Genomic DNA, 25,049 nt, shown 5'->3' on the forward strand with positions numbered 1-25,049 from the left:
AGGCAGAAGAGGCAAGGGTGCCCTTGCGGGGATAGTCAAGTCCTTACCCAACCCCCCCCCCCCCCCCCGCACACACACACACAAGTCCTGTTTTCCCCCTCACTCTGCTCTCCCAGGACAACCCTGCTCAAGTCCATTAGACACCGTGAGCTGTAATGTTCTTTGATGTCAGCCTGGATGCTTCCCTGGGGGAAAGAAAGAATGGACTAGGCTACGGATGAGGAGCCAGCTCCAGGGCCCCTCTCAGCCAGTGTGGCCAGGCTGTCTGGAATGGGTATCGAAGGGTCTGAAGCTGCCTTTCGGAGGATAGTGACATCTCCTGAAAGAGGAACTTAGCTTCGTCTCTAACTTGTACACCTGGTGGTTTAACTGTTCTGTGGACACCCGAGGGTGAAAATGGGAAATGGCTTTTTGCGTTTCTTGGTAAGCAGGGAAGCCACTTCAGCCAACCATAACTGGCCTCCAGGTACTAACGGTCTCCACTGCCGGCGCCTTGGGGACATGGAAGCAGAAGTTCTGTGGAAACGTTGGGAGGTATTTCTGTCACAGCGAGGGAGGTGTGTTTGGGGATTTCACGAAGGTTAAATATAAAATGTTCATTTCCCCCTCGTTCTAATCATAAACTCAGGGTGAAACTTGAGGAAGGCAACCAACCTTTGAAAGTTCCTGTGGCTGAGCAAGAGTGGGTTTAGTTGGAATGTTCTAGAACCAGGAACTATAGCAATAGGTCGCTCAGTTCAGGAGATGCCACTGGTGGGTAACTGTTCTGCCTGTGTTTGCACAAGAGTGATGCTCTCGCAGCTACAGAACAACACCTGCACAGAACTGAATTCCAGGTGAGCCTTACAGAACCATGTGCACTTTTTACACACCTTACCTTTCTGAATGAACCGCCATTATTGAACTGGATACATTTTTCTGTACTGGTTTAAGGTGTGTGACTACTGTACACGACAATGTCACCTACCTGCAGCCATCTTGTTCTCTATGAGACCCTGCTTCTGCCTCACTTTGAAAATAGCTCACCAAACACTGCAGTGTTGGTAGCCACCTGGGGACAGTTTGTAGGCTTACCTGTTCCTCAGACAGACCTTATGAAAAGTATCAGTCCCTTGTGGCTGTGTATAAGAACTCACATTTAATATTTAAAGTCTTTCTGAAGCCAGATACAATGGCAAGGAGATTAAGGAAAAAGGATGATCTGAATGAAGCCCTGGCATTCAGGACTAGCCTGGGCAAAGTAAAGAGGCCAGCATCTCAACAAACCCAGTGTTCAGGTGAGTTTTTAAGTGGGTGTGTGGGAGGTCGGGGTGCCATCAAGGCCAGTGACCTCCGTTGGTGTGCCTGTACTTCCAACCTGGCTCTGTGTGCTTTCTGAGGGCCACCTCCACCCCCAACCACTCCCTCCCCTCATCATTCCCCACGGCACCTGAGACTTGAGTGTCTGAAGTTAGAGGATCAGTCCTCTGTGGGGCACTGAAAGCGAAAGAGCAATGCTTACCTCGGGAGAAAAGTCTGCATTTAGCATTTTCTGATGCTGCCTACCAAACCAAACCAACCCAAACCAAATGTTGATGCCAGACATAAACATTCAGGCCAGGAGAGTCTGAATGACACTGCACTGTCCCTTGGTCACTGAGTCACAGATGTGTTTCTAGTATCCAGAGATGTGACAGGGCACTGAGTTTCTCAGACCTCCCTCCACACCTTTTCCTAAAACTCTTCTGTGGGGTCTTCCCAGAGTTTCTTTAGGCACAAGTAAGTAAATCGTTAGTATATTCATATGTTTATTTCTTTTCTATGGTAATGTTTCCCATAAATTCTTTTCTGCGTTTTTCTTCACTGAGCAGTGAGTCTCCCCCATGGCCAAGGGTCTGGGGTTGAAGTGACTCTTGGTTGGCTCGACCCATTGCCTACTTGGATGGCTTCCCTCTGTGGCTGTCATAAACAGTCTTGCTATGAAGAGCCTGTGCCTGCCTCCTGCAGACGTCTGAGGCTGTGGGGACAGTCCTGGGATTGCCCTCACTTGTGAAAAGTGGGCGCTGTTTGTGGGCCCGGCAATTCAGTATTGTGTGAGTACCCAGAGTATTTAATCCTTCCGACTTGGGGTGGGACTCAGCCTTCAGACAGACGTGCCCCGACCAGAAGTATGAGGGCGTGAATGTACCTGGAGATGTCTGTACTCTCGGCCTGTATATGTCATAGTATAGGAAGTCAGGCCAAATAAGCAGGCTGCCTTTGTTCTGTTACTCTTCCCATGGGCTGAGTTTTGGTGAGAAGTTTAATCCCACCAAAAAAAAAAAAAATTGTTAAACAAGTTTAAAATCAGCCTTTGGGCATTGCAAGGCTCTAGCAACATCTGGGAGAATCCAGAGAGGATCAGGGAAAACATGATCATTTCTTTGAAACCTCAGAAGACAACAATAAGTTGCTCACTTGGGTGGTTTCCCTCTGTAACTGTCCTAATCTGTGTTGCTATGGAGAACCTGTGCCTGCCTCACCTCACCTCAACCCCAGCCCCTAAGGGGTTCAGAGCTCCTGGCCATGGGCAAGACTCACTGCTCAGTGTGCCAGCGCGGGGGGGGGGGGGGGCAAGAAAAGAATTTATGGGTGAAATTACCAAAGAAAAGAAATGTAAGAGTATATCAACCGTTTAGTCATCCCTTCCCCTGGATGGCCCAAGCCTGTCTATTTCCTGTGTCTGTTCAGTTGAAGTATGTCAGGGTCAACGGGACACCTTCTTGTGTGATGCTCTATGGGTCTAGATGGAAGGACAGCATCTGGAAAGGAAATGACACCCACATTGATAGAGAGAATCCAGAACAGGGAGAGCGATCCACTTCCCCCACAGGCTCTGGCTGCCCATGTATCCCCCCTGCCCCATGTGTGTCTTCTCCATATGGCATAGTCTTAGCTTCTCCCCATCGCTTGCAGGTTATGTTCACCACTGCCCACTGCCAGCAGCAGCTCCTCCATTCTTGTCACTTCACCTCTGCCATGAACAAACTTCAGTGTTTAATGTAGGTTTTCCTTCCTAGGCTTGGTTGGTACGTGTCTTGAGAGCTGTTCTATGTGCTTTATTACTGTGCCAGAAGGCTATATAACTTAATCCTCCTGCCTCGGCTTCTCAAGTGCTGGGATCGCATTGGGGACGACCATGCCTGCCTCTACTAAGTTTTAAAAACTGTTCTCTCCTTAGCATGGTGGGTTCTTCACTATGAACCACACCAGAGCTGCCTCTTTGGAAGAAAGCCAGCGTAATCTACTAGGAATGCAGAGCAATAGGATTTTGTTAAGAAAAATCCATCATTCATTTCAGAGGGGTAAACTAACTCAAATTAGGCTATAGACGCCAAGAGACCAACATGGTTTGCCTGCAATATCTCCTACCATCCCTTCTTTGCTACCTGGCTCCTATCTGGAACTGGACCAATCTCTTCCCATAAATAATGCAGAGGCAGACTCATCGGGGCTCTGGCTTAGCCAGCACCGGACTTTACAGGGTGGGAGAAGTCAGGTACTCAAACTCATGGAAAAGTATCAGGTCCTAATAAGGATACATTTCTCTAATCAAGGGATACTGGTAGCATCATTTAATAAGATGTGTTTCTGGGCCCCAGAATAGGATCTTCTTGTGTTCAGGGCTCACCATCCTCTGTGGATGGAGCCATCACGAACTCTTCATTTTTAACAGATTTGCTGTGCTGAAGTTTACTTCCAGAGCCTCCCCCATTGCTAGTGCACAACTCGTTAGCTGTAGGTAAATGTGCAAAGGGCGTTGCCTTCGCCACCATCCCATTTTAGAGCGTTTCTGTCTACTTGTCTCCAATCTTAGGGGTTGTCTGCTGAGCATTTCCTGTCAATGGAATTCCCGGGTAAGCGGTGTTTTCGCTTCTGTGTTCTTCCACTTAGCAATTTGTTTTTCAACTCCCACGCTGTCCAGGTATCAGAAGTTCCTTTTATCGCTGCAAAGTGCTCTGTTGTTTGGGTAGCACCCCGCCCTTTCTGTGTATAGTCGTCCTAGGTGACTGTGTTTCTCTAGTTGGGTCTGGAGACGTGGCTCCGCGGTTAAGAGCACTGGCTGCTATTCCAGAGGACCCAGGTTTGGTTCCCAGAAGCTCACAACCGTCTTAGCTCAGTTCCAGAGGATGTAACTCCCTCTCTGACCTTTGCAGGCACTGTACATGGTACACAGACATACTTGCAGGCAAAACACTCCTATGCATAAAAATAAGCAAATGTTTTAAAACCAATGCTGCTGTGAACACTTCAGCATGTTCACGGATGGGCGTAAGTTTCTGTCTGTCAAAAGATAAAATTATGACAAGTTTACGATAAATATTCAAATTTCACTTCAGTGTGGGCAACAACTCATTGTGTAAATTAGGAAGAGTTTCCTGATGCGCTACACAGAGGAAGTTGGCTTCTTGGGCAGAAAAGAGGTTGAAGTCTTCAGAAATAGAACGAAAAAGGACTGCTTCCTTTCAGACTCGCTTTCTGCACGGAGATGGAAGCAATGCGAGTTAAGTCCCTGAGTTCTGGCTTCTTGATGAATGAGGGGCTTTAGCAGCAAATCAGTTTCAGCTGGGTCCATTGACCATCGCAGAGAAGCCCAAGCCAGCCCGATAAATGCCTGTAAGCTTTATATAAGAAACGTCTCTCAGGTGGGCATCCTAGTGCAGGAATTGCTGAGTTATATATAAAGGATTGATCTTTACAGGAAACTTACAAACTTTCCATAGCGAGGAAGGGCGGTTTGTTTTTTCACATCCTTGCTGGCATTTGCAGTCACCTTTGAAACATGTGTAGCTGTCTTTATGGATGCAGAGTGGAAACCGGCTGCTTTAAAGAATTTCGAGGTGGGCTGGAGAGATGAGTCGGTGGTTTAGAGCGCTTGCTGCTCTTTCAGAGGACCTGAATTCAACTCCCAGCTCACACATCAGGCAGCTCACAACCTCAGAACTACCTATAACTCCAGCTCCAAGGGATCAGATGCTCTCTTCTGAGGGTAACACACACACACACTTTAACAAATACATGTTTGTAAACACATAAGGAAAAATTGATTAGGGTTTCCAGATCGAGAGTGATAGTTCATAATGGCAGGGGAGGTGGGGCAGTGGGCAGCTGGAGCTTGAAGCTGATCATCACTTTTCCAGCTGTAAACAGGAGGTGGGGGGAGATGGTAAACCTGCAAAGCCTCCGCCTAGTGACCGCCTTCTTCTAGTAAGGCTCCACCTCCTAGAGCTGTCTAGTTCTCTAGTTATTTTTCTATTGCTATGAAGAGATGCACAAAAGGCAACTTACAAAAGAAAGCATTTAATTGGGGCTGGCTTACAGTTTCAGAAGATTAGTCCTTGATAATCATGGCAGGAAGCGTGGTGACAGGCAGGCAGCCATGATGCTAAAGAAGTAACTGAGAGCTGAACATCCTGATCCACAGTTGGGCCGCCATTATGTCCACATTTCATTGCAGCCAGGGCATCTACCTGACAAGATGTCAGGGCTTGCCTTGGCATCTAAATGGAGCTCCAGAATGCTGGATGAACAACTGGCAAGATCCCAAGAGCCCCAGAGATAACAGGTGGATAATTTGTAGCTCATTCGGATTGTGGCAGTGTCTACACCACAGCCATTAAAGCGAGTGAGCTGGATTCCAGAATACTAAGACGAATTAATATCACCGCTGTGAATGCTGACAGAGAAAGCTATTTACAGACAGCGTGAAACGCCATGCGCCTTAGACAAAGTGAAATACCGGAACACGTTCACAGCGTGTCCCAGGAATGTGTTCACACAGCAAAAGAAGGAGCCTTCCAGTGGCCCCACCCACGAGGAGTTGCCTTTCCTGGAGGGGAGAGGGAGGGAAAAGGTAGCAAAGTGGCAACTGGGGAAGGAATTCTACAGCTTCTGGTTGATTTTTCTTTAGAGTAATTAAGTTCTAAATGTATATGCTAAAAGTCGGGTGTTTTGAATCTGGTGAATACTGTAACAGTAATGAGGAATTTGAGGATGCTCTTCAGTAGGGATATTTTGAATTTAAAAAGTAATAGTGAACCATTGCTCTCCACTTTTTTTTTTTTTTTTTGACACAGGGCTGTTGGATCAGTTTGTACCAGGATCTTTGTAATCACAAATTCCAAAGATCCAAATGGGAGGAACCCACCCTGGCCAATGGACTACTGTGACCAGTGGCAAGGCTGTGATTGGTCCACAGCCTGAGACCTTTGGACTGATAAGTTCAAAATGAACAGCTGTGATTGGCCAAACATGCGGCTTCATTTGGCCCAAACACTCCTGCTCAGACCCACACAAAGAAGATGTTCCCCTGGGCCTCCTGTCTGGGCACTTCATGTCAGGTCAAGCCCCTCCCCCTGCTACCTTCCACAGCGCATGCTGAGCCAGTAACCAGCAGAGGAATCCAGGTATCTGTCCCTCTTCCCAACCCCGAAGTTCTGGGGTTATAGACATGCAAGTCTCAACAGGCTTTTATGTGGGTGCTGAAGATCCAGACTCAGGTCTTGGTACCTGTAAAATAGATACCTTACCCACTGAGACATCAGCCCTAGCCCTGCCTTTGATCCTACCTAGCAATCCCATCCACCTGGGTACCACCCTCTCAGGAGAAGGATGCACCTGTCCATCTGAGTGATCCTAATAGCATCCTGCACATCCCTCGAGTGCCAGACTCCCAGATTCTGTCCCAATAGAGGCAAGGATGCTGAGGCTGGGCTGAGACCAGTTATCGCAGGGGCCTGGGGCAAGTGTGGTCATCTAAGGGTACTTCTGAGTTCAATCCGTAAGATGTCCATAGATGGAACTGTATGTCCTGGAAGACCTGCTCACACTGGAAAGTGAGGTGACAGCTGAAGGGGAAGGGCCACTGGCAGGAGATGACAGAGATGAGGTGAGGGACACAAAAGTAGCCCCAGAGTGAAAGTCGTGGAGATCATGAAGGCCCTGACCAGGGGCAGATGAACAGGAAAGGGAGACACTCCAACCATAGAGAGAGAAAGAACAAAAATGTCTGATGCTATTAGGACAGACAAACAGCTCATAGAATTGAGAGGGAAAATTCAAGGAGCCCCCAAAAGTGGAAGCCCAGCTGAAAACTTGGGCACTTTTCACAGTGATGGGGAGCTGGCTAATGTGCTCAGGCGCTGTGGTGAGCAGGTCTATGAATGCCTCTCCCTTAATGTTAAAACAGCTTTAGTAGGTAGGTCAGAGGAGCCATGGGCAGGAAGGAGAGGCAGACCATTTCTACCCGGAACACATTTAAACACACACACACTTGCATAAACACATTTTATAGTAAATTATATATATATTATTGCTAAGGTCTACATATGTACACACACACACTTATAAAACACATGTTTTACTTATTTTTTTTTACAGATTTATTTATTTATTATGTATACAGTATTCTGCCTACATATATCCCATAGGCCAGTAGAGGGCACCAGATCTCATTACAGGTGGTTGTGAGCCACCATATGGTTGCTGGGAACTGAACTCAGGACCTCTGGAAGAGCAGTCAGTGCTCTTAACCTCTAAGCCACCTCTCCAGCCCCTAGACACATGTTTTATAGTAAACTATATATATTATTGCTAAGGTCTGCATATGTACATATACATACATACATATATACACAAATATATATTTTACATGTACTTAGTAAGAGGGCATATTCTCTCCTAGCCATACTGATCTCTTCAAAGGGTTATTCTCTGCAGGTCAATGGAGCCAGAAGTTGGTGTTTCCAGCTTCTCTAGTCCTCTGCAAGTACTTGTGTGGACAGCAGGTGGCGCTAGAGTCCTCACCATTCTCCTGCTGTATTTATACCCAAGCATCTTTAGCTTTTCTCAGGATTGACCCAGGTGGGTGGTTTCATTACGGCAGATTCTTCATCTCTGCATTTAGTGTGAATAGAAGAACCAGAAAGGAACTAAAATCTGTTCAACGATTCTCAAACCTGATTTAGGTGGGTGAAGGTCAAGAAAGTCCGGGTCGCGTCAGAATGGAGTGTGGTGTACCTACTAACTGTACAGTACTGGCTTTGTCTCCTGAATCCTACAACATCCTCATACAAGAGGGAATATTGTGTTCTCACAAAGAGGAGGAAATGGGGCCCAGAGAGCCCCATTTCTCTTCTAAAGAAACAGGAAGACGGTACCACAGAGATAGCTGCATATCAGGGTTCCCCGACATGCTAGTCACAGTAGCAGGTAGATATGAAACTGTCTAGGTCGACAGAGGGGACTACTGGGAGGGACAAAAAATAAGGAGGGACATGCGCAACATACAATATTTACATGAAAAGGTTAAGGAGGTAAGTTTAAAAAAAAGACAAAGACTAACAGCAATGGTATAGAGACAGAAACTACCCCCACCTCCCAGGACAGCGCCAGAGCCCACAGGAAGCCCTGAAAGGACAGAGGAAACATTAGTCCCTGTGGAATCCTTTGTTGCTAATGTTTCTCTCTCATTCGTCTTCCAAAAAAGTCAAACAAACGAGAGCAGTGGCCATGCTCTGGCACCTCGCTTTGGATATTGTGACCTAAGGAAGAAAGGTGTGGATGTCCCTGCCTGTGGCCAGGTTCCTTTTGTGGAGGGTTGACGGTGGGGTGGTGAGTGGTGGGGAGAGGGTAGCGACACACCTCTGAGAGTGTGTGGGGAAGGTGCCCTCAGAAGGTGTTCCTTCTGCTACTTGTGTCTGTCATCCTAAAGAGCCACTGCCAAAAACAACCAAAGAAACAAAAACCAGAGGTTGAACCAGCATTATTCTCTGACCAAAACATCCCCCAGTGCTCACGTGCTGGAGGCTTGTAGTCTCATTGCAGTAGCGTCTAGAGGTGAACTCTGGGAGGCGATTCGGTCTTGAGGGCTCTGATTTCATGACTAGGTTAACTCATAGACGGAACTGAAGTTTAGAGGCACTATGCAGAGGTGGTCTAAACACTGGAGGTGGACCGCAGTGGGAGCAGCAGGCAATTGGGGCCTCGCCCTTCCTTAGCGGGGGGGGGGGGGGGGGGGGGGTGTTTTGTCCCTGTCTCACTTACTTCGTGGTAAGCAGCAGTGTTCTACCACACACTCCCGATATGCTGCTGGTCAGCCTCACTAAACTAACCATGGCCGAAGCCTCAGAAACCTGCGCCAGCACGAACTGCCATCTGGTGCCTCTCCGGAACTTGTCATGGCAACACCAACCAGATCCAGGCCAACATGGTAAGTGAACAAGATTCCAAATTCGAACTGTTGGATTTCACATAGAGACCAGCACAGAGAGATTATCAACTCTGATATCTGTAGGATTCTGTGGCAAGGGGACTTGTCAGGGAAAACCCAAGGTGGTTTCTGGCAAAGCTGAGGGGACAGCAGGACGCTTTCCTGATCATGTGATCCAGGAAACCTGAGCTTCTAGAAAGGCTAATGATGATATGCGCGCCATTGGCATCGTTTAGCCTAAATTAGTCCCTTTTAGGAAACTGAGAGATAACTAGGGGCCAGCAGAGAATCTTCATTAAATTCACGTGTTTGCAAGAAGTCAACAGGAGTCAAAACTGAGTGAGACAAGTGCCCTGAATTGAATTACACTAATTTTGATTGTAACAAAAATCACAAGTTGTCATTTGTATGATGAAGAAATAAGCATCAAGGTAAATTTTTGTGTTTGGTTTGTTAGGCATGAAGCTAATTACCTCTGACTATGGAATCTTTGTCAAGTATCCAGGGCTGCAATGCTGCCTTGCAACTTGCAATAGCTCTCAAGTGAGACCAGGGGTTATTTATAACGTCGTTACCACATCAGCTAAATGATGCCAACACTGTTATGCTCTGGTTTAGCTGAATGGCTTACCCAGGATGGAGTTTGTCTCTGATGACTTCTAGCCACAACTTTTCTAGACTCCGTGCCCGGCATTCCTTTCTCTTGGGACTATCAAGATGCTTTGTCTCGCTGGACACACCCACCCCTTTAGCACACTGAAGGGAGGGGCTCTCATCAGTTCATATTTAGGAAGTATTTATTTAACAGATGTTGGTGGATTGGCATTTGAGATGAGCTCTCTGCTGTAACCTGCAGGATATGTGGACCACATTTCCTTCTGCCACACAAGGTCTTTCTGGGCTCCTTAGACTCACTGAGCGTGGGAGAATACAAATAGAGATGTGTTCAACATTTCTTACTCTTTGCATTTCTAGGAGCATGCAGAGACTTACATGTATTTATCATTATTTATCAATTAATTTTTATAGCTTATGAAATAGTTTTTGGAGACAGGATCTCATGTATTCCAGGCTGGCTCTGACTTCACTGTATAGTCAGGGATGTCCTTGTCTCTGAGCCTCCTAAGTGCTGGGATTACAGCTTTATATACACTGTGTTCTATACTCTACCAACTGCACCCAACTCTCATCAAATATTTTGAAGGTGCATATATTTTAATGAGTCAAGCAGCCACACTCAACACTGAGAATGCAGTGTCCAAACATGGGAGCTGATTTCCTGGAGTCCTGTAGGAAAGTTGCTAATAGAGTGTAGGTAACCATGATGTCAGGAGCAATCAGGAGTAGAACAAAAGTCTAGGTTTGTGCCAGGTCCTTCATGGTAAAGCATCAGCATTGTCCAAAAAGGGAACAAAGAAAGTCACAGCTGTGCCAGGCAGTTTACAGAGACCATGTCCTGCATAAAAATCCCCAGGAAGATGCTAGCTTGAGATGTTTGATTAAATGGTGTGTGTGTATGTGGTGAGTGCTGTGTTATGGATGTGTTCCCATGGGTGGATATACATGTTATATATTCCTGTGAGTGTATATGTACTTAGTGGTAGGTACATATGCACTGTGTGTATGTCCATGTGACAGCCAGAGGTCAAGTGGGATATCTTCAGCTGGTGCTCTTTACCTTATTTTCCTAAAGGCTCTTCACTGAAGTTGGAGTGCATAAATTCAGTTAAGTTTGTCGGCCAGTGAACTCCAGGGATTTGCATATCTCTGCCCTTGTGCCCATCCTATGTAGCGTGAATCCACAGGAGTCTGATAAAGGTTCTCAGGAACTTACTTAGGTATAAAATAGGGTTAAGCACTCACTGACACAGATGTTAGATGCTACCCCTGATCCAGCTGCCTTGAAAAAGCACCAACAAGCTGCCTGCTCCGCTCTGACCACCCAACAGAGCGTGTGAGCAAGAAAGAGAGCGAGCCTCTCCCTTAGCTTATAAGTTGTCGGGAGAGTCCATCTTACACCTATAAAAATGACCCATATAAAAAACAGGGAGCACTCCTCCATTGCTGGAGGGAGTACAAGCTGGAACAGCTGCTTGGAAATCAATGTGGTGATTTCTCAGAAAATTAGGAAACAGTCTACCTCAAGATCCAGCAATACCACTTTTGGGTATATACCCAAAGGATGCTCAATCATACCACAAGGACATGTGCTCAACTATGTTCATAGCAGCATTATTTGTCATAGCTAGAACCTGGAAACAACCTAAAAGACCCTCTACTGAAGGGATAAGGAAAATGTGGTGCATTTAAATAATTCCTACACAAAATAAAAAAGTAATGGCATCTTGAAATTTGCAGACAAATGGACGGATCTAGAAAACATCATATTGAGTGAAGTAACCCAGACCCAGAAAGACAAATATAATATGTACTCACTCATAAGTGGCTTTTAGACATAAAACAAAGAAAAACCAGCCTGTAATTCACAATCCCAGAGAACCTGGACAACAATGAGGACCCTATAAGAGACCTACATAGATCTAATCTACATGGGAAGTAGAAAAAGGCAAGATCTCCTGAGTAAATTTGGAGTGTGGGTACCATGGGAAAGGGTAGAAAGGGAGGGGAGAGGATGGGAGGGGAGTGGAGAAAAATATATAGCTCAATAAAAACAATAAAAAAGATTGTTTTAAATAAAAACATTAATTTTACTAAAATTAATTTTAAATATGTAAAAAAATGTCACTTCCACAGACAAAAGACATCACCCTAGGTTTATAATACCCAAAAGCCATTGGCTAAAGGGATGGAAATCCTGCAACAATCCTATGTTGGATTTCAGACACGTGTCATGAAATCCCGCAGCCATCCTACACTGGATCTCAGACATGTATCACCACACCCAGCCTTTATTTGGGTCCCAGAGACCTGAACTGGGCTCCTCGTGCTTGCACAGTAGACACCTAATAACTGAGCTGTCTCCAAACCGATGCTACCTTATCCAAGAAATGACTTGCTTCCCTTTTGTTCTTTGTCTATATAAACGTAAATTGTTTTTAAAACTCATTTTTCTGCATTTGCATCACTACAGTGAACTTCCTGCAACAGTCAGTTCAGGGTGTTCTGGCAAACATCCCAGACTGGAGGCTGAACCCACAGATAGGTCTTCTCCCCCAGTTCTGGATGTTGGCAGTTAGAGGCCCAATCCGTGGCTAGTGGATGTGTCTTCCCTTGATTAGGACCCTCTAGATTTGTCTGCCCAATAATAGGACCTGGACCCTCTCTAGGGACCTCGTTTTTACTCCATTACCTTTGAAGGGCCCCTTAGTTGCTAACACAGTTACCTCTGAGACTACATTAAAGGATACAACAACAGCAAATGAATGCTGGGCAGGGTTGGGCCAGGGACCAGAGGACTCAATCTAACCCATGGCATCCTACTCAAGTAAAATGCTTTTGTCCGAGCGTCACTTCCAAAGAATGTTAAGATGAAGGAGCACTCGTGTCAAACTCAACCTTGTCTGCCATAAGTAACTGTGTACATACGTACAAAACAGCCAGCCACTGGCTCTTACCTCTACCTCAGTCCAAAATGTTGATCCTGCCTCCAAGAATCTCAGAATGAGACTGAGAGCTGTCTCCTCCCGTTTTATAATCTTCTCTAGTTCTGGGATTAAGGACATGAGCAATACCGTCCAGTTTATATGGCAAGCTAGTGTGGCTACTGGGATTAAAGGTGTGGGTCATTGCTGCCTGGTCTGTAAGGCTGGCCAGTGTGGCTGTTTTACTTTTCTGAGCCTCAGGCAAGTTTTATTTATTAAAATACAAATGAAATGGCACTACGACATCCCACTTCAGAAGAACTCACTATAGCTTGTGTGACTTTAAACTTTTGATCTGAGTGGGCAGGCCCAAGCCCAAAGATTATGGAAAAAGTACCTTCCTGCTATCAACTGCATTTTACTTCTTGTGGATTATGCAGACCATGAAAGGCTGTTAGAATCAAAAGAAGAACTTGAATCACTAGGGACAAATGAAACCATTGCCAGTGTGCTTATGTTCATTCTTGGAAATAAAATCGACAGACCTGAAGCTGTCAGTGAAAGAGGTCACGGTGAGAAATGTTTGACTTGCGTGGTCTGTAGTACGATCCTAATTAGTCTTATTAAGTAAAAGCTGAGAGATCAGGGAAGCAATGCAGCCGGCCATTAGAGAGACTGTTTACCTCTACTGAGTCCTCAGACTGAAGGGGCGAGCCTGTCTCTACTAATCCTCGGACTGCATGCTCAGTCTGCGTCAAGTGGTCAAACATGGGAAAGGGCAGTGAGTTGCTGAAGCAGCCGACGGTCCAGCCTCGGGAAGTGTTTACAGACAGTGTGCTGTAAAGGCAAAGCTACAGGGAAGGCTTCCGCCAGATGGCACAGGACATCAACTAGCAGTGGCCTGGCCCACTCACATCCAGGCCTCCAAGACCCATTCCCCAACAAGCATAACTTGAATTCAATAAGGTTTTTGTCGGTTTCAGAATAGGTTTTTTTTTTTAGATTATTAATATATCTACCTGAGCGGGAGTTGCAAACTGGTTCACATAGGTTTGAATGTCACAATGTTAGCTTTCTAATTCCACACCGATAGTTTCTACCGTGTACATCAATCCCGTCACCACTTATAAAGATCAGTTTCCCAGCAGTACATTTGAAGCACGTTTTAACCGTGCCAAACTACAAATATAAACCATATTTAAAAATTCATCACGTGAAACTTATGCACTTTTTGAAAATAGTTTTCAATTTTGTATTGCTACCTATCTTGTGTACAGTTAAAAAAATTTCTCCTCAGTGATTTCAGGATGCCTTGCCAAGACTTTTTTCTTATGCAAACATCATTCCAGTGTTTAAAAACAAAAACCTGAGAAGAGAAATAGGTGATTATCACATTTACAGTTGGAGGCTTTGACACTCCTCTCAGTAAATGAGAGAGAAAGAGTTAGGTTCAAAAATAGGAAAGACAGAAGAATTCGCTGTGGTGTCCTTCAGGGTTGACCAGCAGCAGGGCGTACCTTCCTTCTAGGGATGGAGAACACACCCCTAGAGAGATCGGACTCTCAGCCATTACCTCTGCACCGTTACCTCTGTTATTTAGTTCTAGTGTAATCCTAAAATGGCCAAAAGTAGTATCTTTGTTATGGTCTCTACTGATGTGAAGAGTCACTATGGCCACAGCAACTCTTTCTTTTGGGGGTGGGCAAGGGGATTTAAGACGGGGTTATAAAATGTTGAATTGGGGTGGATTGCTTACAGTTTCAGAGGTTCAGTCCATAATCACTATGATGGGGCAAAGCGGCATGCTAGCAAGTCCATTCCTTCACTGGTATTAGAGCCTGTTTTTTTGGGACTCCAGCATATACTGAAGACCAGCTGATACATCCATCCTCACAGACTGAGCAACTGCTGGGTTCATTCACAGCCACCCATTATTAGATCAGCTGGACCACAGTCTGTTAGTCAATCTATAAATCCCCCTTTCTACTTATAGAGAGAATTTATTCTATAAGTTGTTATTCTAGAGAACCCTAACTGATTTACCATATTTTAAAATAAAATGTCCAAGTTTATACAAGTAGAAAGGGCACAGAGGGAAGTCTTTGGGGCCCAGTGCCCAGTAAAGCATAAATTCAAAGTGTGCTGCGTGAAGGGAAAAGATGAGAGACGAGACTTCATAACAAAATGACAATTCTGGGTCAGCAAGATGGCTCAGCAGGTAAGGGTGCTTGCCACTAAGCCTGGGGACTTGAGCTTGACCCCCAGGACTCACATGGCAGAAGGAAAGGACAAACATCCACAAATTGCCCTCTGACCTGCACATGGGCAGTGCGGCAAGCACCCTCCCTGAACTTCAAGCACAAAATATACAGAAATTTTAATATGTGATAAAATATTAAAACTTTTGTTCTGCAAAGGCTGTACAGGGTTCATGAAAGGGCAAGCTACAGACCAGAATTAAGTATTTGCAAACCATGTATTTGATGTGAACTCGTGTCTAGAATAATAATATCCAAAAGTCAACATTGAAAGAAACATTAGAAAGTGGGCAGGAAGCATGAAGAGGATGTAAAGATGGAAAATAGTCATTGTAAGGGTTTTCAGTATTGTTAGCTTATTAAGAAAAAGTGATCCGGGCAATGGTGGCACACGCCTTTAATCCCAGCACTTGGGGGGCAAAGGCAGGAGAATCTCTGTGAGTTTGAGGCCAGACTGGTCTACAAAGTGAGGTCCAGGGCAGCCAGTGCTACATGGAGAAACCCTGTTTTGCAGAAAAAAAGAAAAGAAGGAAGAAAAAGAAAGGAAGGGAGGGAGGAAGAAAGAAAGAAAGAAAGAAAGAAAGGAAGGAAGAAAAGAGGAAAAGAAAAGAAAAAAGTGAATGTTAAGACTCCATTAGACAATCTAATGTTAGACTTGAATAGTGGTTGTAACCCTAAATGTGGCTGCGGGGGCAGAAGAACATGTACTGTGTGGGTGAGGCTGTGGGGTGGTGCAGACACTTTGTACAAAGCAGCTCAGCGGATTCTCAAAAACAGAAACTTCCTTTGGGAGTTGTTGAGTAGCAGAGCACCGACCTAGGGTGTGTGACAGTCTCATTTAGTCACCAGCAAGGCAAAACACACACACCATGCGGCACACAGTTACAGCCCAGCACCCTTCCCTGAGCTTCCTCTTACTCCACTCAGGGCTATGTGGCTCACGAAGAACCTGTGAACAACAGGGGAGAGCATCCTCATTTGTACCAGCCACAGCACTCCTCGCAGGTTGGCTGGTTAGGGCCACATAGGATGCTCCACTTGTGGATTGAGCGGAAATGGCTTTGGCACTCAATGCCTGGGCATTACACAGAGCACAGACAATGCCAAGAGAGCACACGTATATGATCTCATCTGCGTCACAACCCTGAAATAACAAAATTGCCGAGATGGGAAAGAGATGAGCAGTTGTCAGAGATAAAGAATGTGGGTCGGTGTGGCTCTAAGAACAGCATGAGGGAGCTCATTACAATGAGGGAATACATTTATTTCTGAGCCACAGTGGTAACTGCAAAAATGCTCCCATGGCAAAGTGACACTCACCGTTCAATGTCAAGTTCCTTACTCTTAAGTTGTCCTAGGAAGAAGCTGGGAAGGACTGGAGACCTTTCTTTGCTCACTCTGAAGTTTTCATGGTCTCTCTGCATTCAAAGGTTTTAAAAATAACATAATTAGAAAATTACAATAATTAAATTACAGTGTCTAAGTATGGACATGTGGCATATGATAATTTTTCAGGTTAATATAGAAAAATATAGACTTTTTTTTTAATTGAGAAGATTGTCAGTCCAAAGCAAAACAACTTAGGTTTTCAGAGCTACACACACATGCCAGAAGGGAAAGGAACTAAAAGCCCAGTGTTTGGCCCTAGAAAGAATAGGCTGTCTTCATACCAGGTAGAAGGGGCTTTCCAAGCAGACTGTGAACAGCAGAAGCTTAAAGAGAAAAACCAATCAAGTTGATACTTAACAATACTGTGCTGTGGGACAATGTTTTTGTGTGCTGTAAAGATTTGTCACTCGTATTGGATTAACAAAATGCTGATTGGAAGGCAGGAAGTACAGGCAGGGCGACCAGACCAGGAAAATTCTGGGAAGAGGAAAAGCAGAGACGCAGTCACCAGAGTCAGAGGAAGCAAGAAGAGAATGCCTTGCTGAGAAAAGGTACCAAGCCACATAGCTAAACATAAACAAGAATTATGGGTGAATTTAAGTTGTAAGAGCTAGTTAATAAGCCTGAGTTAATAGGCCAAACAGTTTATAATTAATATAAACCTCTGTGTGTTTATTTGGGACTGAATGACTGCAGGACCAGGAGGGACAGAAACTTCCATCTACAATCCTGGTTCTGTTCCATGGCCCATTACACATGCAGTCATCCAGGTGGTAGTGGTGCATGCCTTTAATCCCAGCACTTGGGAGACAGAGGCAGGCAGATCTCTGAGTTGGAGGCCAGCCTGGTCTACAGAGTGAGGCCCTGGACAGTTGGAGCTACATGGATAAACTCTGTGTTTAAAAAAGAAAAGGAAGGAAGGAAGGAAGGAAAGAAGGAAGGAAGGAGAAAGAAAGAAAGAAAAAGGAAGGAAGGAAAGAAAAGAAAGAAAGAAAGAAAGAAAGAAAGGGGAGAACGTGCAATCAAAAACAGTTCAAGGAAATACACAGAGAGAAGAAAATCAAAACAGGAACAATACACAGAAAGCAGCCTGTGCTCTGTACAAATAATCCATGAACCTCAGAAGAAGGTACTGTTGTGTCCTAGAACATTCCCAAGGGAATTTCAGACACTTAGCAGAACCTCGTTTTCAAGGGTGTGCCAAATGAGTGCTTGCAACAACGTCATGAACAAGGTCATTCCTTGAATACCAATTTAGTAATAGCCATAAAAATTAAATATGGTGGCCCTCGGAGCCATTTGAGCTCTAGAAATTCATCTCATGGAATTATTGGGTCAAGGAATGGAGGCTGCAGCATTGTGTCTGAGGTCCAGAGTTAGAATCACTTCCACCTTTCAATCAATAGTGGTGTGGTTACATGCAATATGGTGTGATCATGCATTAGAATACCATACAGACCAAAGATCAGTTTGGCAAAACTACACATATCACAAATAAAAATATAGAAGGGACAGTTAAAATGAAGCTGGGATTTCAAGAAGGAGGAAGCTATTTAGGCTTCTGCCACACACACTGACAAGTATGGAAACACACATATACACAATGTATATGCATTCAGTTTCTCCCCACTTCCATGGCCTGTGGTTTCAAAGTCTCCCATTAAAAAAGAATTTGACAGCATTCTCCACCTATGTTTTTTGCAAACTTTCTGCCCCCTCTTCTGGAGAGCTCTCTGAGCCTTGGGCAGGAGGCAGAGGGAGGCTTGTCACCTGCATGTCCCATTTAGGACTGAGAACTACCCAGCCTTCTAGTGTTTGCACATTACCAGCTGAGGGTCTTTGTGTTGCCAGCGATTGTGACAACATTCAGAAGACCTGCACAAGCTCGAGCCAGACAAAATCCCAGTGTGGAGGGGAGAAGGGGAGGCCATAGCTGAGGATCCATTGGCATTTGACAGCTCCGGGAGGAGGAGAGGCCACTTGCTTTAATGACTTGACTCCTGGTCGGTTGATCACGGTCCAGGGCTGGCACCACGCCCAGAGTAGTTGGGCAACACAGTGGGGTGGGGATCTCAAAGTTGGGTGGACAAGGAGTTGAGGGTGGAGACGGGAGGAGTTGGAGGATGGGTGAATATGATGAAAATACATTATATGAAACCCTCGAAGACTTTATAAAAATATTATTACAAAGATAAAAGAATAAAAATAGCTTGAAAAGAAGCTCACTGGAGCAGCAGCTGAGGCAGCAGGGGAATAAAGGGGAGAAAGTAAACAAGACAGCTGCTAGATCCACACCCCACCTTCGTCCCCTTGCCTGTGGCTCTTACACCTACCTGTGGACCCCCACTGATACTTCCAAAGCAATAGAGTGTCATTTGTGGCTGTGACCACACAGCCAGGAAGCAGGGAAGCAGCAGGAGACAATGTAGCAGACATGCTTTGGCACTCATGAAGTGGGGGAGGGGTCAGACAAGGCACCCTTGGAAGGAGAGCTGCCTTCTTGGATGGTCTGGGCTGTAGTAGCCACCACTGTCTCTTCCTGGGGTGGGATCGGGAACAGGTGGCTAGGTGAGGATCATAGACGTAAAATTTCCCGAGGACCTGTGGCTGCCCGGAACCTCCACCTTGTTCCCAGTCTGTAATGTACTTACCTTGCAAGCACAAGGGCCTGAGTTTGAGCTCCAGAATCTATGTGAGAAAAAATAAACAAACAAACAAAAAAAAAAAAACAGTGTAGTGGTATGTGCTTGTGACATCAACACCAAGGAAGTAAGTAGAAAGATCCCAGGTAATCTGTCAGTGGCCTAGATTACCTGACAGTAGAGGCCAACATATAGCCTACACACACACACACACACACACACACACACACACACACACACACTGGAGAATATTGACACTCAGAAGGACTGATCCCTGAAGCAATGAGATGGACCCAGAGAGAACACCCTGTTCTGTGTAAGCCCCATGCTGTGCTTGGCAAGCTAGGAAAAGAAGCCTGCTAGCCCTTCAGAGATCCTACTCCCCGAATTCCAGAGTTCCCTTGTCATCTGAACTCCTAATCTTTCCTGATGGCTCTGGGAACAGCCAAGCACGTGATTTCTCTTAGTATTTATGTCTTCCTTTTACATTAACAAGCAGCGATGTTTCTCTTTGTGGAATTAAACTTCACAAAAATATCTTTGCAAGCAGATTTGTGTCTCGATAACAATCTGTTGATTAATTTGGCTGCAGAATGCAGATGGGTGTGAGAGTCTCTGGGAACACTTCCAGCAGATCTGCATCAGTGTAATTAAATCCTTCCAACATCTCACAACTGTCAAAGGGAGGCCTCAGCGCTGACACCAGCCTGGCTTCAGCACCAAGTGAGATGTGTGTGCATATGTACACGCATTTCTCTCTCTCTGTGTGTGCGTGTACACTTGTGCGTGTGTGCACATCTGTGCATGTCTTTTGTAGAAGATCCTATACTATGTTTCTCTTTCCCCGGTGCCCAGTTTTTTAGGTGAGTTTGCTCAAGACTCAAGTGCTTTGTGTCTGAGGTGCTTTCTTTGTTCTGGACAACTGTCCCCTGAAGGCTTATGAGTGTGAAAGGTTTGGTCCCGAGCTTGTGGTCCTCTGAGGAAGTAGTGGCATTTTTAATCTCAGGGTTAATAGTGGGAGGATGCCAGAAGTCAAGTCAAGGGCCAGTGAAGATGGCTCAGCTTGCCACTCAAGTCTGGTGACCTGGTCTTAATAATTAAACCCAGTGTCAGTTATCAGAGTAAATGCTGAAAGATCAGAGAAGCAAAGGAGCCAGCCACTAGAGAGGCCTTTCACCTCTACTGAATCCTCAGACCGAAGGAGGCAAGATACTGTCTCCATGAATCCTCAGACTGAATGCCTTGAACTCCCGTCTCCTCCTGCCTTATATTCATCTCTGCATCCAGCCATATCCTTTCTTGACTCCTCTTCTGTAGTGCTGGGATTAAAACCATGTGACTCCCAAGTACTGGGGTTAAAGGTGTGAGCCACCACCACCTGGCTGTTTACCTTTTAAACTGGGTCAATCTCGTGTAGCCCAGGGTGGCCTTGAACTCACAGAGTACTGGGATTAAAGGTACGTGCCACCACTGCCAGGCCTCTGTGGCTAACTAGTGGCTTAGCTCTGCACTCTGATCTTCAGGCAAGCTTTATTTGTTAGCGCACAAAGCAGAAAGCTGGCTAATACACGAGGGTGTTCTTCCACCTCCCCACAAGGTCCTCCCCTGCCTCTGTCCAAGCTAAATCAGTCAGAAAAGGATGGGAAGAGCCCAGGTTTGGGACCTAAGTAGAGCCATGTTAAAGAACTGGTGCTGCTGTTTGATGGCGGTGTCTCTGTTTCCTCCTCGACAAATGGGGTGACGGTGTTTTAGAAGGGGACTCAGAAGGTGATGCTGGCCACGTGTTTCCAGGCAGGGATTGGGACTTGTGACGAGAAATGTTTTTCTTACAGGACAAAATCACTTCGTTTCAACGGAGTCACAAACGGAAACCCCACACGGCTAGATTAAGGCAGCCAATCAGATATTTGCCCACTCCCAAGCCCCATCCATCGCGCTGAACTCACTCAGGACAGTGGGAATGGCCATTCTGAAGCCTTGGAGCTTCGCCTAGGGTCCCACACTTTCACCGTCAATTACAGTTTTTCTGCACACATCCTCTGCTGCCCCAACAAAAGGGAGAAAAGCCAGGGTAGATTGAAAACGAGGACAGGCGATTCACTTTCCCTCCTCTTACATGACTCGTGGGTGCTTTGCCTGCATTCCACCCTTCCTCCTCCCCGTGTCACTCTTCCTTGGTTTCCATGTTACACTACCCTACACTTTCACTGCTTACATAGAAACATGTATATTACAGACTAAGATCTGCACAGGAGGGGGAGCAGCCATTTTTTTCTGAGATCAGGTGACCTTGCTTAGTATTGTAAGAACTCTTTAACGCACGGTTCTGAAAGTTTGGACTTACATGGAATCATGTGGTCACCTTAGCAGCCCAAGGAGTAGGGTTGGCCAAGAGGAGAAGCTTACTGCCTCGGAGAGAAGGAAATCAAGGCATTGGTGGTCAGGGTTTCTAGAATATTCCAGTCCTCCATGGCTGTAGGGTGGGAAGGAAAGGGATTAGAGGGAGATAACGTGGCATTCCGGCCCAGGTTTGTGAGCCTATGATCCCCGGTAGGGCTAATGGTGCAGACCCAGAACAACAAGGGGCCTGTTTTGTTGTCTCGTGTTTGTTTTGTTTTGAGACAGGGTTTCACTTTGTTGTCCAGGCTGGCCTGGAACTCCCTCTGTAGATCAGGCTAGCCTCAGATTCACAAAGGTCCATCTCCTTCTGCTTCCTGAGTGAAATTAAAGGTGCACACTGCGGAGTCCAGCAGCGAAGATCCTTTACCACTCCTCATCCAGTTCTGGGAGCGTGATAGTTCTTTACTCCGTGCGGGGAATGCTTTTAGCAGCAACTGCACTTGCCCAGGCAGGCTTCTTCATTGGGAAGTTACCATGCAGTCTCTAGACCCGTGTCTTTTTGTTTGCTTGTCTGTAGCGCTGGCTGGCTTGGAACTCACAGAGATCTTCCTGCCTCTGCCTCCTGAGTGCTAGGGTTAAAGGTGCAAGCCAGCATGCCCAGCCCTAGACTCCACGTCTTAACCCTCTGATAATGCTGCCTGAGAGGTGGTGACAACTCTGCACTGTCAGAACCCTGGAGCTGAAGGGATTGTTCGGCTTGTGGACAGTTCCCTAGCCTTGTGTTCACAGCTACACCGCAGTGTCTTGGGGTTTATAAAACGCTCCTTTGCACTACTCAGTCACCCAGATGCCCAGCAGGTCAGGACCATGTAAGTCACTGGACCAAGACCTGGCAGCCATGGAGAGAAATGTTAAGACTTAGGCTCAAATGCTTTCTCTAGTTTCTGCCGGAATTCCCCATGCTGAGGCACACCAGCCTCCCCACGGGACTGTACTCTAGAATACATGTCTCATTCTGCTCATTCTTTTCTCACCACAGGCTATAGGTTTCTTATTTGAAATGTGTGTGTATATATGTGTGTGCATGCATGCATGAGTGTTTGTATGTGTATGCATGTGTACATATGCATGTACGTGTGTATGCATGGATATGTGTACATATGGTGTATGCGTGTATGTGTACATGCATGTATCCATGTATGTCTGTGTGTGTATATATGTCTGTATGGATATGTGTCTTATGTGAGTATGTATGTATAGGTATGCATGCATATGGACACATTTCTAATCTTCAGCATGTGGTAGTAGATTATGAATGTAGACTGTAACAAAGCATATTAGCTAACAAGTGAAAAATCAGAGGCGCTCACCTTCTTTCATAAAGAAAGCTTTATTGGCACAGTCACACGCACTCCCCTATCTGCTGTCTGTGGCTTTCCTTGCTATAGCAAGCAGCAGGCTTAAGCAGTGGCTGCCTGGGCAGTATGTCCTTAGGGAATAATGTTAAGCCTCTCCATGCTGATCAAGTGTACTGAGCTCCTCAATAGACGATATACTGTATGACATATCTAACATTGAATACAGCACGTGTACCATAAACCTATACATCACAGTAATGTTCTACATTGCGGTCAGTATATGCAAAACATATGATCACATGTGAGATGGTTGTTCATGGAGAACCTTATCCTGGCTAAAGTTTGTCCTCTGGAAGCAGGGTGTTTCTTGTCTAAGTGGACTTTGTTATTTTGTCACATCTGAGCGCTGCCTGGTGGGTTGGGTTAGAATGCACAGAAACTCTTTGGGAAAAACAGTGATCGATACAGCAGTTAGCAAGCATAGCCCTGGCAGAGGCCTGTCCTGTCTTCCCCAGAAATCACTAGCAGATGTGGCTCCCTTTAAGACTGGGCCTCACCATGCACTGCAGTTCAAACGGGGGTTGAGTGATTGCGTCCCTGAACCTCTCAGAGAACACAACACGGCAGGAAGTCAGAAGATTTGAATGTCAGGGCCCAGACAGAGAAATGGCTTTGGGGTCTAGAACATTCCAAAACTAATTTGGGGTGGGGAGAATGGTATAAAAATCAAAATGTGGTAAACAGATGTATGGAGACTTTTTTACCATGTGCTTCCCCTGACCCCCTCAGTTTGCTGTATTTTGTTTTCTGGACAAGAAGTTGCCACAAAATACCCAGGTAGAGCCATTTTCTGGTATTATGCACCGTTTATTCCACAAGGTGGCATAAGAAAGCAGGGCCATTTCTTTGGTGTTGACTCCTCAGTGTGTACCCAAGTTGTTGACCGCAACAAAGCTTGCTGGCTCCGACCCACGCAGCTGAAGTGGGACTTTGGTTTACAGGCGTTAATGAAGACTACATACATAAACCGTTGGCGAACGGCACACCTTCCTGTCTGTTGACAAAGATGACTGCATAGTCTTCCTGGAGCCAAACAGTTCTCATCTGGTAAATATGAATATTCACAGAGGGCGCGGGAAGGAAAAGCAAAGGCATCCGTGGCTCCGTGGACAGCTACTGGGCGCTACCGGGCACTGCTTTTTGAAATGTCAACAAAGAAGGTGTCTTCTGAAGAAGACAGTGAACTCTGAGGCTGCGTGAAACTCATCACCTGGGAGTTCCAACTGTGGAGGTGGGCCTGGCCAGCGGTCTACAGCCTCCCTAACACAGCAACATTGCCAGAGTCAATGACACTTCCTGTGGTCCTGGTCACTGCTTAGATACTCCGTGGAATGTCTTCCCTCTTCATCTTTTCCTTTCTTCCTATCCCTGCTGTCCTTAGGCCTTGAATGCATAGAAAGTTGATGACTGGCAACAGTTGGTGCTTTGGAGATCCGGCCTATTAACAGAGAAACCTATGGCTGTTTCAGCTGGGAAACTTGTCTCTGAGCATCCCAGCCCTTCCTGGCAGAAGAACACACACAGGAGAAGGCTTGTCCACATGACCTCAGGATGGCTCACTTGGTATCCTTTGCAACACGCCTCTCTCTCTGGAGTGTCGCAGCTAATGGAGGCCCATGTGGGCTTCTGGGGATGGGTACTGATAATCTGTCACACATTAGCCTCATCCTAGTCAGCGCTCCAGAAACTATAGCTGGTGATACCTAGTTGTCCTGAAAACTACATGGGAGTTGTTCTAGGAGTCCCCAGCTCTACCCATGAACACCCAAATCTGCAGATCCTCTAGTGTTTACAAAGCCAACACCATCTCCATACACACTGACTCTTAGTACCTGCTCCATTACTTATAAAACTTAACGTAATACAAATGCCTTACAGTGACTTACTTTATTGTTTATGGAATAAAGACAAGAAGCAACGCTACGAAGCTGGGAGACAGGTAGCTCAGTGGGTAAAATTGCTAGCCTGGCAAGCCTGATGACCTGGGTTTGATCACTGGAACCCAAGTGAAAAGCCAAATGCAGGGGTGTGATCTGCAAACCATTGCTCCTACTGTAAGATGGGAGTGAAGTTAGCCTGGAATCCCCCAGGCAGCAGCACAAACTTCAAGTGAGACTTTGCCTCAAGGAGGGAGCCAAGAACCAACTCCCTCAAGTAGTCCTTTGACCTAGACACGCGCACGGGCAGCGATATGCAAATACTTAATTGTGTGCTTGTGGAGCATTCTCTCT

This window comes from Microtus oregoni, unplaced genomic scaffold (genome assembly GCF_018167655.1).
Source record: "Microtus oregoni isolate MIOR12 unplaced genomic scaffold, Mior012 000128F_ref0000496, whole genome shotgun sequence".
In the NCBI taxonomy this organism is placed as follows: domain Eukaryota; kingdom Metazoa; phylum Chordata; class Mammalia; order Rodentia; family Cricetidae; genus Microtus; species Microtus oregoni.